This window comes from Siniperca chuatsi, linkage group LG19, assembly GCF_020085105.1.
Source record: "Siniperca chuatsi isolate FFG_IHB_CAS linkage group LG19, ASM2008510v1, whole genome shotgun sequence".
Lineage (NCBI taxonomy): Eukaryota > Metazoa > Chordata > Actinopteri > Centrarchiformes > Sinipercidae > Siniperca > Siniperca chuatsi.
In genome coordinates, this window is record NC_058060.1 from 18783832 (window position 1) to 18797968 (window position 14137).

Consider the following 14137-nt stretch of genomic DNA (forward strand, 5'->3'; position numbering starts at 1 on the left):
TGCTTCTAAGGCCAGGGGCAGAATCTGACAAGCAGGAGCCCGCGCAGCTCTCCAATTGGCTGAGCTGATCTACCCAACAGCTCACTGTATCCATGGAGTCAAAAAAAATTTGGTGCCATTGAAAACATTGCTGCAGCCAATCAGAGGCGAGCTCTAGGTGAGGAGCGAGTACAGTAGTAGTAAGACTTGAAAGCACATGAATATATTAATACAGATGAGGTAATGCGCCAAAAACAGCCGATTAGTCAGGGAGTAAAGTCAACTGGAGACGACGGAGAAATATTTAATTCCACTACTGAGCACTTGATTTAATGTGATTAGATTTTTTTTTTTTCTGTGAAGCTCAGCAAATTCACATTATTATGATCAATTTAAAGAATAATAATAATAATGGAAAATTAAATCATATACTAATGAATATGAACTAATTATTACATTCTAATTTCATCTGAATATGAGGATACATTGTCACTTTGCTATAACTGAAAATATATCAATAAAATGTCAAAATGTTGGATATATACTAGCAAAAATCAACATCCCAAATATCTGCTGACTGCAGATGGTGCAGAGAGGTTGAAGCTTATTTTGGTAAAGACACCAAAACAGTGCCACACCCATGCAGCACCCTGACCTCTGGATGGCACTGCCTTTTAACGTCTCCCAGCTCTGTGCCTCCCCTTTAATAAGCACACCAAGAAGCAGGGCACAGCTGAAACCGAGCACTGCGGCAGCGGCCTACACAAACAGCTCGGGGGCTGATGGCTAGCTAACGTAAGGGAGGGATAGTGCTGACATTCCACTACTCGGCTGCAGCATGAGGATCCACGTGCCCTGCTGCTTTACTATGGAGGAAAAACAACGCCCTCCCCTCCCCAACTGGGCGCAGAGAGTCACATGGGTTCTGCCGTGGAGAGGCTGAGAGCTTGCCTGGGGTGTGGAGGATGGGCAGAGGCAGCAGTATGTATGTGTGTTTATGTCTGAGATTATGTGGGTCTAGAAAGGAAAATGCATATCTCATTTTTTTAATGTCGGTAACGATGTGTGCTGAATATTATTGCGTGTGTGGAAGGGGAGGGATTGTGAAGCGTCACACTGCAGCAGAGGCAGGCAGAGCCAGGCAGCTTTAAACTTGACCTAGATTCCCCGGGTGACACGCCACATCGCATTAGCCCACTCGACCAGACTTGGACCCGCCGGAGTTCGCTGACACTGCCCCGATTCGACAGGCAGAAAATGGGGGAGCACTTCCCAAATGGGGCTGGCATGCGTCCCCCCTCCTTCCTCCTCCCCACTCGACTTCTCCTCACCCCAGATCATCTCTTGCCAATCCTATCCAGCTGACTAAAAATGGCTTATGGGGCAAAAAAAAAAAAAAAAAAAAAGGGGGGGGGGGTCCTGCCATTTGTTTGTTTATGGGGGTGAACTCAATTACCTCGTAGCCACGCCTCTGTATTGTTGCTTGCACATAAACATCAGCTAATGCCCCCCTCACCCAGATTCTGGCAAATCAAAACAAACCTCACAGGAGGACTGAATCATTACAACTGATGGCGATATTTGAGATAACATCCAGTATCAGCTGTCTCATCTCACTCCTGCGATCACACAAGGCAGCTAGAAATATTCCCTCCCTAAAAACAACTCCTATAAAGCCTCCTGCATCAAATCACTGCAGCCGTGATGAACCCAATTAGCATGAATGAAAATGAACACATGAATCCAGCCGTTTGTCCAAAGAAGCAGATCAGAGGAGGATGAAAGTGGGAGCGCCTCATCCTCGGCTAAGCCCCTCTCTTTGGACAGCACCTGAAAGTTGGAAACTATGGTAACAGGCACATACACAAGAGTCAGCTAAAAGGATGGCTCCATTGAAATTGAGCTGTATGAAGAGGCTCTTAGCGCCGCTCTTCAGTCAACACTTCAATACAACACTTTATACCATCAAAACACAGAGAGATGCTGACAGCCTGGGCTGATGTTAATTTCAGATCAATCAATTTAACTGAAAAAAGGGGCCTATGTGATCATCAATGATGATGCTGTTCCACATCCAAAGAGTCCTAAGAGCTGTAAAACCAGTTTGTGGTATTTGTGTGAACTCTTCTCTGCTTCTCTGCTCCATCCGCTGAACATCTGCCTCAGAAGAAGCCCTCCCCACCCTGCCCTTGAGAGTCCTCTGACTCCTTCCTAGGATGTGTTAGGAAATCATTAAGGGGGGCATATTGACTCACTGTTGTCGGTCTAAGCAGCACCTCCTTCAGGGCAGCTGCCTCCCAAACCCATTCAAACACAGATCTCCCATTCTCTGTTAAAAACAGCCCCGAACCATCATTACTCGACTGACCTCTGACAGTGACTCACCGACGTCACTGCATTCTTAAATCTTACTCTGTCAACACTCCTGAGCATTCAGCGGCATCATGCCTTACATAAGTGGTTGCTGAGACAAATTAAAGCCTGGTTTGAAATAAAGAAATACAGTGGAGCATCACCTTAAATATTTTTTCCTGCTCAGTATTGCTCTAAGAGGATTTTGGGTGGGGCACAGTGGAGGTTTTGGAAGGATGAGTGTCAGATTGAAGAGCACCAGCATTTTCATTCAGTAAGAGAAGAGTGCCACCTGGAGGATGATAACAGTTATGCACACAAGAAGTTAAATGATGGTGAAGACCACTCCCAGGCCTTTTTGCCATCACATGCCAGCTACAGGAATGCTTATGCAAATATTTACAAATGCAAATGACAAATGGCAGCAGTTACAATGAAACATCTTTGCAGAGAATTATTCCTTTTTTTTGCAAAAAATAGTAGCAAAGGAAACGAATTTCTAACTCAAGGCAACATGTCAGTTTCCTGGGATGAGAAGCATCACTGATGCCTGATGTAAGAGCACCCTCCAGTGTTCACATGCAGCCATTTCAGGGTAGGTGCTCATCTGGTAATATACATAAAATTAAAGTGACATTTCTGCAGACTAAATGTTAATGCCATGTTTCATACTAATCTGCCAGACATTGAGGCTTCCTAACACGTATGTCTGCAGAGGAATGACAGCAGCCGGACGTGCTCCTCGAGGGAACCTGGGCAGGAAGTTACACAGTGTCAGCCCTCCAGTGGCGTAAATAATAGATAACCGAGGAGAAGCTGGGAGCTTTTAGCTGACATAACAAGCCACTCTACATATTACAACCACTCAGACATATCATCTCAAATGACCTGTGAGGCGGGTGGGGTTGAGAGGGGCTGGAGCATCTCCCATATGCTGAGTCAAGAGTGGAGCAACTGACATTTCCCCTGTAAATAAAAACACTTATGACTATTTTAGCATGCCTTCTCATAGTTGATCAAATTAGTTTTAAGTAGTAGTATTAGTAGAGTATTTAATGGCATACTTGCTGTTATTCTAAACAAAATAACAGACAATGCAGTGAGTTGGGTAATCCCCAATTCTTGAGCTTACAAAAATCTATATTTTCTGTGCACAATCCATCATCTACACAGTTATAACACTACTAGGCTTCACCAGCTGGGGGCAGTATTGGCCCAATTATGATCATAGCAACAGGACAGCCGAGAAAAGCTTCACCTCAGGCTACTTTACCACACCTCCCCATGGCTTAGTAAGGCTAATCCATCCAAACTCAGCCTGCTGCATTAACTCATCCCCATTCATAATGCAACACGTCCACTGCTCCCCTGTACTACCACAGGGTTGTATACTGCATGCTAACTAAAATAGCTTGCCATTCAGGCTATTTTAGTGAATGGATGTGAGTCTTACTAGGGCACCACTGCAGCTTGTCGTGTGTGTGTGGCTTGTTAGCGCGCACACACACACACACACACACACACACACACACACACCTGAGGCTTAGCTGTCAAAATGACACAGCATTCCAGCAACAGAGCTTAGCCAATCGAATCATAGCTGTGTGTCATGGTAACAATCTCCAAGGAGACACGGATGAAAATACAAAAGGCATGGGCAGACATGCAAGCAGGGGAGAAATTATGGGAGGTGTAACAGGGTGAGGTGAAGGAAGACAACCTGAGAGCAAAAAATAGTTCCTTTTGCTGTGAAGGAAAATCCGAGCAAGAAACAAGAGTAAAAACCGGCACTAAAACTCGAAAATATACTGGTCTAAAATGAGGAACATGTAGGTCATCTGTGAGATTAAAGCAAGTAACCAACTATTAAAAAAAAACAAAAAAAAAAACATGTCAGATGTACTTGAACAAGAATTAGTGAGTCACATGCCAGTGAGAGCTGCCAGTTTGTCGTGTGAGCAGACGCTGGGCAGTGACCCTGCGCCCTGTAGTTACATAAACGCTCTGGCCTTGGGCGGGGGGGCAGGAAGCTGGGAGCACCTACATTACTCAACTCCTTTTTATGGCCCACAATGCACTTCATTTCCTGAGCCAGCATTACACATACACCCACAGCACGGCACATTAAGACTATAATAGGCATAGGTGCACCACAGGCGGTCTTACATAATGATATGTCTACTCTGTATCAGTGCACCCAAGCTACTACTACAGTTAGAAAATTTAATTTTTAAATCATAAACCTAAATAAGATAAGGTGATGGTTGCCAAAAAAGTTGCAAGCTGTAATTTTATTGTCATGGGTGATTACATGAGGAGTTTATCTAAGAGAGCGTGCTTCTTCTTCCACCCAACAACCTAAAGCTAGAGGCTAAAACGTGCAGGAAGATTTTCAGAAGAGAGAAACTGTCAATAAATCTTGAAGCTGATAGGATCTTTACAGTTTTTAAATGATGATTTTTTTAAGTGACTGTTATTTTCCTTTGTTAAATTCAGAGTGTAGGGGTTGAAGAGACACAGGAGGGACAGTTCTGGGTTCGATTCTGTGCCGGCTGAGGCACAATGTCCATAGAGAGCAATGTAATGTTACATTCAAACTGAAGCCGACAGTGTCCTAGTTACATTTTTCCCCCTAAAATAATGTGACATGTATCTATTTTTCTAGTTTGAAAACTGAAGGAGCTGCATTTTCTGAACTCTGGAAATGTTTATGAAAAGTAATTGAGACAACAAGATTTTTCCTCCTACCTATCCACATTTGCATGGAAATTACCACCAGTTGAAAGAAAACGTGGTAAATGACTCAACTGCCATTTAGAGAAATGCCTCTATTCATTCAAAGTCCTTCAGTATCACCATGATCCATACTGGTTTGAAACAATGGGAGAAATGCAGGTTCACCAACAAGCGTGACGTATAGTATTTTGCCTCGCTATTCTCAACAACCTGCTTTTCAAGCATTGCGGTCAATTCAAATTAGGATCTGATATGAGTTATATCCTTGAATAGATATAAATAGACATGTAAACAAATAACAGCAGATATGCAGATGGTAATCTGGAGTGGAGAATTAAAGCTTAAAGTATGAGAAACGATCAAACTTTGCATTGACTCGGAAGGGGGAATTAAAGGATAGGTTGTTTTTGTTTTTTTTAAGTCTGTCTTTAAACAATACTAACATGCCCACATGTACATTGAAAGAGTTACTGGTCTTTTCATGGACATGGACAAAAAAGTTCAACCAAAGCCAATATGAGGCTTCAGCAGTCTGAGTTAGCCATATTAAGTGTGTATCAACCAAAGAGTCTTTTTACTGCAAAATTCCCTCTTTTTCTCAAAAACTGCGATTGCTGATGCCTCGTGTTAGCTTCAAAAATCTTCGGTTTTCTACTGTTGTTGGGCCTTTTCTCACATTAAGTATGCCAAACAATTAACTGATTAATTAAGAAAATAATCTGTGTATTACTCAATATGGAAAATAATTATTAATTGCAATTAAACCAATCCTTTAAAAGCAAGCGTTCTCCAATCTTACATGTGTGACTTGGTACGAGGACTTACCAGCAGTGGAGCTGTCTGACTGTCAGGAGCAGGGAGGCCCGGCCTGGCAGGTGGCCCCGGGTCACAGTCCTCCAGCAGAGGTCAGCCTCTGAAACACAGGTCAACAGTCACAAAACATCAACCTTAAACAAAGGTATAACAATCTAGGGCCTGACAAAAAGACGATTTCAGGGTCTAATGTAAACACTGACAGCTAGAGAGAACCTGTGGCATCATTAGGCAAAATGAAGCCTTCTTTAGATAAAATTCAGAATTTCTTAAAAACACACAAATTTGAGAAAAAGAAAAAAAAAAAGGTAATTGAAAATTGCCATTTCGTCTCATTTACCTAAAACACCTGAAAGACTGCTTTCTTTTGTGCATTTTTAGTGGATCAAATTACACTTGAACACAACTGGTGCACTCTACATACATACTGGTCATACACCATTACAAAAGACTGCATGTAACAACATTCATGCCTTCTTACTATAAGTTCCCTTTTAAACTGAGTGATGTGATAACACACTAAAATCACACAAAAAGGGAACATGACCAGAAAGACTAGAGATACCATATTAAGTATGCAATAACAGGGCTGTTCTTATGTCCTACCTTCCTTGTGAAACATGAGCTAATTGCGGAGTTTTTATAAAACATGGAACAAAAAGATGCACATAAAAAACAACAACACACCACTTCCTATTGTGCAACACTTCCTCTGATTCACTTCAGGTTTTGTACAAGGCTCCCTGCTACCTCCTGTAAACGCTCTACAACACACTCAACTCAATCCAGCTCACATTTACATCTTTTCATTCACTCAAGGCTTAAGATCTTGAAAAATCAAATAAAAAAAAAAAAGTTAGTTTGTGATCGAAACATCATTCATCTAAAAACACATCTAGTTTCAGACAAGAGACTCCTTAGTTTTAGGATTCAACACACTCTCTGAAAGCCACAAGCTCGTTTCACAAGTTGTGCAGCCCACAAGCTCAATAGACTGTGAGACCATTAGGACCAAGGCACTTCTCTCTTCGCCAGCGTGCATACAAATGCACTGCAATAGCAGCGGTGTTGGTCATGCATGAATGTGATCAGACTTCAAACCCTGAAACTTCAAACCCACAAGAGTGCGTGAGCTGTGGGCAAGAGATGTCTAGGGATGCAAACACGATTGAATAAAGACACTGTGAAATGGGCAAACTACAAAACTAAAAGCAAGAAGTCGACTAGATGCTGAAAATGAAAATGTAACAGTCTCTCTTCTTATCTCTTGTTCTGACAGAGGCTTTCCCTTCATTCAAACTGACCGCAACTTGCTCCTAATTCAATAGAGCAGACATGTTACAGGGGACATTCTGGGTGACATCTCTTGCAGGGCATCATGGGAGCCAGGTATACATAATGCCTACTGCTGGGGGCCACAACATAAGGTCAAATCATCCCTTGAATGAGCACGAGCTTATTGGAGTAACAGTACTGTGGAGAAGTACATTAGCATTTCAGGAAACAGGATCATTTAGTCACAAACCATGAGTATTGGATAAAGTCTTTATAACAGTGAGAAAAAACGCTGTGTATAATTCCTTTACATAATCTCCTTTACATTTTTAATTATTAACAAGACTGCAGCAAATGACAAACATCACTACTGTGCTATTCAAACCATCAGGTTTGTGACTTATACAGTCATTCACATCAGTGCTTCTGTGGTAAAAGACCCACATGATGAGATCATGTGTGTGTATGTAGTGATTTGCTCATCCCTTCAAGCAACAATTAAATCCAGGGGGAAAACTACAGCCCAGTTAACCAGTGTCACTGTGGGTGGTTCAGTGTTACCTCGGAGGCATCCACTCATCACATGAGGAGTTCTTTTTCCTAACAAAAATTTCAAAAGGAGTCATTTAAATAGGACCAAGTCATGGGAGGAGATGAGTAATGGCAGCAAGTTAAGGTTTGAAAAATCTGAAATTCAATTCCCTTAAAAAAAAAAAAATCACATGACAGAAAACTTACGAAATACTACAAAGCAACATAACTGGTGCAGTATTGCTTTATTCCCACAGGGTCAGAGGCAATCAAACAAATGCTGCTCAAGTGTAGTTTTCTCTGAACTAAACGTTCACTTCCTGCCGTTTAAGACTTATTTCCTTGTTTTGATTTGTCACTTCCGGAGAATTCCAGAGAAGTGTACAGTAGCTACATACCAGAACTGGGTTTGAAAGTTTTGTCTACGCGGGGTGTTTCATGAGGCTGCAACATCTCAACAATTTTGCTATCAAAAAAAGGGTAACACACAGTTCAGAAGGGCAAAGACACATTTTAATCTGTGCTCTCACATCTTCAGTTTGTAGCAGCAATAAGTCAACATACCAAGTACATTTTTTGGGGGGGGAGGGGGGTAATTTACTCCACCACATGAAGGGGTCAATAAATGTGGGCTAACATGTGTGGGCCTGCTGTAAACTGTGTGTGCTGCAGACAGCTAAACATGTGCTCTATTTGCTATAGAGCTAGCCACTGAGGCAATCAATAGGATCTATATGTGGAGCTTGTCCACACACATACATAATATACAGTACTCTCAATATGTGTGTGTATGAGAGGACCAGTCAGGACCGAACTGAAGCAAGTGACACTGGGATAAAAATCAGTCCTTATGGTGTTTCAACACCACTGAATAAAACTTGCATTAACACTCAAGTTGCCATGACGACTTGTATTCCCCTTTCCCTACTGGTGAGCGAGAGCTGAGGGTTGAGGAGGGATATCGACTGTTACTGAAGTTACTGAAGCCCGCAGAGCACAGCCGAGCCCCTGCGGAAAATCATTTCATTAAGAAAACCTCCACAGATCGGTTATATGGACTGGAAATCCTCGAGCTGAAATGTCAAAGCAAATGACTCGTTGAGGGCTCATTCATCTCAGCTGGATTCAAAAATACCAGGCAATTACAATCAATCATGCAACCAGACCCTGGCATACAAGTTTGTCATTACTATTACTACTATCTTGATCATTACATCCTGTAGGAGCTTTTTGTAAGAAGCAGCTGTTAAGCAGAGAGATATAATGTCTACCATGTTCACCTTCTTACTTTAACATATTAGCATGCCAACGTTTGCTCATTAGCCTTAAACATAAAAGCTGAGGCTGATAGAAATGATAGAAAAATTAGTATTTCGTCATAAAGTGTTGGACAGTTTGACCTGATGTTGTTTCTGGATGAAAAGTGAAGGGATTGCCCAAGTTATTACAATTCATCCTGAGGGTGACCTGGATATCTGTACCAAATTTCATGCCAATCCATCCAATAGTTGTTGAATTATTTCACTCAAAACCACAAATGTCAACCTCATGGTGGCGTTAGAGGAAAAGTCAGGGGATCACCAAAGTCAGCAGTATTCATCCTCAGTCTGGACCAAAGTGGTGGCCCGACCAACCAATAGACCGACTACTAGCGTAGCTAAAAAAAGATAACACACCAATATTACAGAGTGCAATTAACCAGAGATAGACATTATATTTTTGGTGAAGAAAATGCAAATGAGCTGCTGATTATGTGAAAGAGTCCCTCAATGTAATTAAAAATGATTTAATTACAGAATGTTTGCACTGCAAATATCTTTAATAAGCCAATTTTGATTTGGATATCAACATTTAAAAATAAACATTGATAGCTTCCAATTTTTTCTGAAAAATAAAACCCCCAAATAATGAGCCCTATGTACTGTATATACAATGTAAAAGTGCATATTTGTGGGTATTAGTGGGTAAGTTCTCCTCCTTCGGCCCAGGTTTCTACAGCTTTGACCAAAAGAGTAATGTTATCATGATAAAACAGAGTAGAAATTAAGTAGCAGAGTATATTGAACTACATAAAGTAGGCCTATGTGACATATGTACTGTATATCAGGATGGGACATATTTTAGGTTTACAGGTTTATTTAACAGTTTTAACACTATGTGAGGATGAAGGTTTGGTGCGGGGGCAGCACGGCAACAGTTTCATGCAAATACTGAATTTCTAGCATGCTGATTTGCCATCTGTGGCAACTCCCCTGCTGTATGTGTCCACTGACATGTAGGCGGCCACATGAGGATCTCATGCCTGCCTGGTTTAACATACTGTAATAAAATAATCGGCGTCACCACCAGGGTAGAAAGCACATTTTTTCCCCTTTTAATGATTTGATATGATCAGAATTTTTTGTAATACAGCAGGACAATCTAATAATTCTTTAACTGCTTTGAGTGGCTGTCAAAGGAGAAAATCTCTGACAGATCCTGATCTCTACTGTACCTTCTTGAGATTTGCTCAAATCTGAGCCTTGAGGGTTTTTGTGCATGTGTGAAAGGTGTGGGGGTAAGGGCACACAAAGTGACAGCTTTTTTCCCTTTGAGTGGGCCAAGTTATTTATAGCCTTATGTTGAGAGATTCTATGTAAAGTCCACTTTTCTTTTTTCCCCACATTTACTTTGAAGATGCTGCTGCTGCTGCACACAGGGAGCAACAAATGAAAGCATCCCGTTGGAGGCGTTTGGATGGCCTGCCTGCAGGAGAAAAATAAAAAGATATGCGATAGCTCTCTCTTCTCATTATGTGTATGCTTAGGGCTTCAGATAAGCCAACATCACAGGACGGATGTGAGAAAGTTAAGATGACTGCTCGAGTCTACCAGCACAGCCAGAGCTGCAGATCAGAAACTGGCACACACACTGACTCATACACATCAGAGACACATCAAAAGTATATTATCGCCGCCGCCAAAGGCTACAAAGACAAACCTCCATGGCTCCAGACCATCGTTCTCTGCTCATTTTAAAGCAAAACAGTCAGCATGTGTTAATCAACAAACTATTAAATAAATCTGTTTGCGGACTTAACAGCAGTAACAATGCAACAGCACTAGATGCTTCCTCATATACAGACTCTTCATAAGCTCAATAAACACATGCACTGATCATTAAAACCAGGTACGACTTTTAAAGCAAACTGTAAACTAGCAAATTAAATCAAGACATTGTTTGGGATATGTGCTATCTAATAATTTAGCCGTGTGCAGAAACAGGGGGGGCACAGTCAGCCTTTCCCACTGAGTGACTCAAGTATGTCATCATTTCAACTATGGACAAGAGCAGACATGCAACAGCGATGGAAGACGGAGAATTATGTGTACTCAAGAGGCAAATTAGATTACTCTTAGCAGAGAAAAGTCCATGACAAACTCTGACTTTTGTATTATTAATTGTCAAATGGCACAATTTCCACAACACTAAATCAAGTTGTCCACATGGTGAGTAAACACTGTAATTGTATGTCAAGTGCCTATAAAACCATTTTTAAACAGCAATAGAAAGTGTTGCGGATATTAAATGATGCTAAAGTGACCAACTCTCCTGGATTAAGCCATGTCATGATAATGGTGTTAGAGCAGAATGCTGAACAGGCCAAATCACTCAGAGGAAGTTAATCCACATAACTGAACAGACAGCATTATGCCATTGAAAAGGATCAATGCAGCTCTATTCTGCATAAAGCTAAGACGGCAGCACCTGACTTAACATGCTGCCTGTAGTATGTGGAATACAGGGGGTGGACAAAATAAACGTAAACACTGACAATACGATGCAAACAGTACTGTAAAAGATTGGTGAATCCTAAAATATAGCTTAGGAGAGGTGTTGGTTGTTGTTATTTTATTGAAGCGGCTGTGGATTGCATTACATGACACAACTGCTCATGTTATTGTTTTCCACCCACCATAGACCACAAAAACAACCTAGAGGAGCACTAAATAAAAAGCGACAAAAACTTAAACCAAAGCTTGAGGAGCTTAAATGGATCAATCATACATCCCCACTAGAGTAAATAATTTTCAGGTTTAAGGCATAAGGTGTCACCCAGCTGCTATGATCAAACGTTTTAAACTATTTATGGCACTCACTGTATGGTAAATAAACACATGTTGGCTGCAGGAAATGTCAAAATACAGTAAAACCACACAATGGTACATTAACTGAACATTTTACAGCAATGACTCAACGACACGAGACATTTAGTGTGAGTGGATCCACTTCCCGCCGGAGTGAACCTCATACCGAGAATAACTGAAGTAACCCAACCTGAAGCCAGCAGCTCAGTGACACTGGGTGTGTTCAAGGGAGTGGGTTGCAAAGAGCGGTCTGGACCCCTTGGCGACTTTATGACATTCCAGTGAAATCAACAATTTATTCACTAGAAAGTGTCCTAATGGGATAATGTCCAAAAATGTCTATTGTTTTTCCTAATTAATGTATGGACAGTCTTCAGAAAAATAAACAAAATCTTTCCTCTAAAATTATGAATGCAGGTCTGTTTGCTAGTCTGTGACATGAAAACGTCTAAGTAGATCTGCCCTAAAAAGGTCCTTGGGAGGACTCCTGGAAAAACAATTAATAATTAAAATTAACTACCATTACACTCACTCTACCCTTGTGTTATCACCCCAGCTACAGTGTCTACAGTTGTCCAAACTAGGAAATACATTTGCTGGAGAAGGTATGTGGAGAGTCCTCTCACATGGGCTTCCTAAAGGGGTTAACAGGTTCAGTGGCTCCTACTAAAAGTCCCAGTGTGTCAAAATGAGATATAGTTTAATAGAAAATTTGGCTGAATTTATCTGCGTTATTTTAGCACTGTGAGAGACTATTCTGTCGCTATTGTTATTTAAGCACCCATAATGCAAACATTGATGTAAAGCACTGATATAAATCCTATCTAATGTAAACAATAATCCTCACATAGAAAAAGACTGGGAGTCAAAAGCTGTATGACTCCATGACAAGATTACAGCCAGATTATAACTAAACAGTAACATGTAAAAGCTGAAAAAAGAATCCTTTCCTAATCTTCAGGGCTTCTAATGGTTGCTTTGTATGACAGTGTTGCTGCAGAAAGGTGATGCCTAAATGCACCTTCATGCCTCTACCTGCATTTATGAGGGAATATGCTGTGCCAAATGAGCCATATTCTCATTTCATGCTTGTTTCACAAGCCAAAGTTGTGAGAAAAAGCTCCCACTGGTAACTTCCTGAACACACGCAACTCAACACCAGATTTCACTTTCTTGTCGCAAGTAGTCTTTCCTCTCACTTTTGCAATCTTTGTAACTGCTGCTGTGACTTTTACATGCAACATTAATCAAAAATAAGTAAGGGTTAGCTCTAGACTAACTGAGTTTTGAACTCACTCAAATGTCACTCCATCTATTATCCCATCTGTCCACACCTTTGCAGAAAGATTATGAGACATACAGCAAGTTGTACCATGTCTCACAGTCCTACAACTGTGGCACAATTCAGGTATTTATCATGTCTTTACCAGCTCATATTTGCAGATCTACACTGACTTGAACTATGAGAACAGAAATGTGTGCCCATCTAGTAAAGAAAATGCCCTAATGTAGAGAGAAAGGTGACACTTCCTTCTTTCAAAATGTACAGTGGCTGATATGAGGAAGCTCAAAACAACTCAAATAACCTGGAGGCATGTTATTTCACATGTAAAACTGGTCATGAAGGACTGAGACTTTTTTTTTTTTTTTTTTTTTTTACACTGGCTTGCAGTAAATCAGGTTTACTGACAAAGTGCAGCACACTATTAAGAGGAGAGGTAAAGGCCCCAGCTTAAATCTCTGAACTAATGGATGACTCTCCAAACTCTAGCTGAGAGCCAACAAAAATGACTTGTGCCATCTTAAAAAAGGTAGTGACTTTTGACCTGAACATTCTTCTTTCAAGGGATCATTTCAGAGTCTTGCAGTTCTTGCCTAACTAGCCTCAGAGTAGCAAATGTGGCCTAATCTGCACAAGCAGAGGCTGTGAGTCTTTTGAGACCAATTTAATGTAGACGTTGCATCACAACCACAACATAAGTTGCACTTGCCATCAAATCCGGCTTTCTGGACGTTTCACTTCCATTTTCAGGACCTATGCAGTGACTGGGCGGAAAAGAAATAACATATACTTGCATGCTATGGTTGAGTTGTGCAAACAACTGATGCAAAGAGAAAAACTTGAAACAACCAACTCTGTTCAGTGACCTATCTTCAAATGAATAAACGTAGAATAAACGTTATTAGGGAGATCCCAGGACCCTGTGGTGGAATATAACAAAAAAACATTAACTCGAGTACTGTACTTTTGAAGTACATGTTCTTGAGTATTTCCATTTCATGCAACTTTATACTACATTTCAGAGGGAAAAATTGCACCTATA

General features: G+C 41.0%; 1 protein-coding gene across 1 annotated transcript in view; it reads right to left on the reverse strand.

The window, feature by feature from the left end:
- Positions 1–14137, reverse strand: part of fam49bb (family with sequence similarity 49 member Bb) — a 33134-nt gene that overhangs the window by 17781 nt on the left and 1216 nt on the right. Inside the window, exon 3 of the mRNA XM_044177436.1 lies at positions 5893–5980. The gene's annotated coding sequence lies outside the window, so the exon portion shown is untranslated. The remainder of the gene's footprint in view (positions 1–5892; positions 5981–14137) is intronic.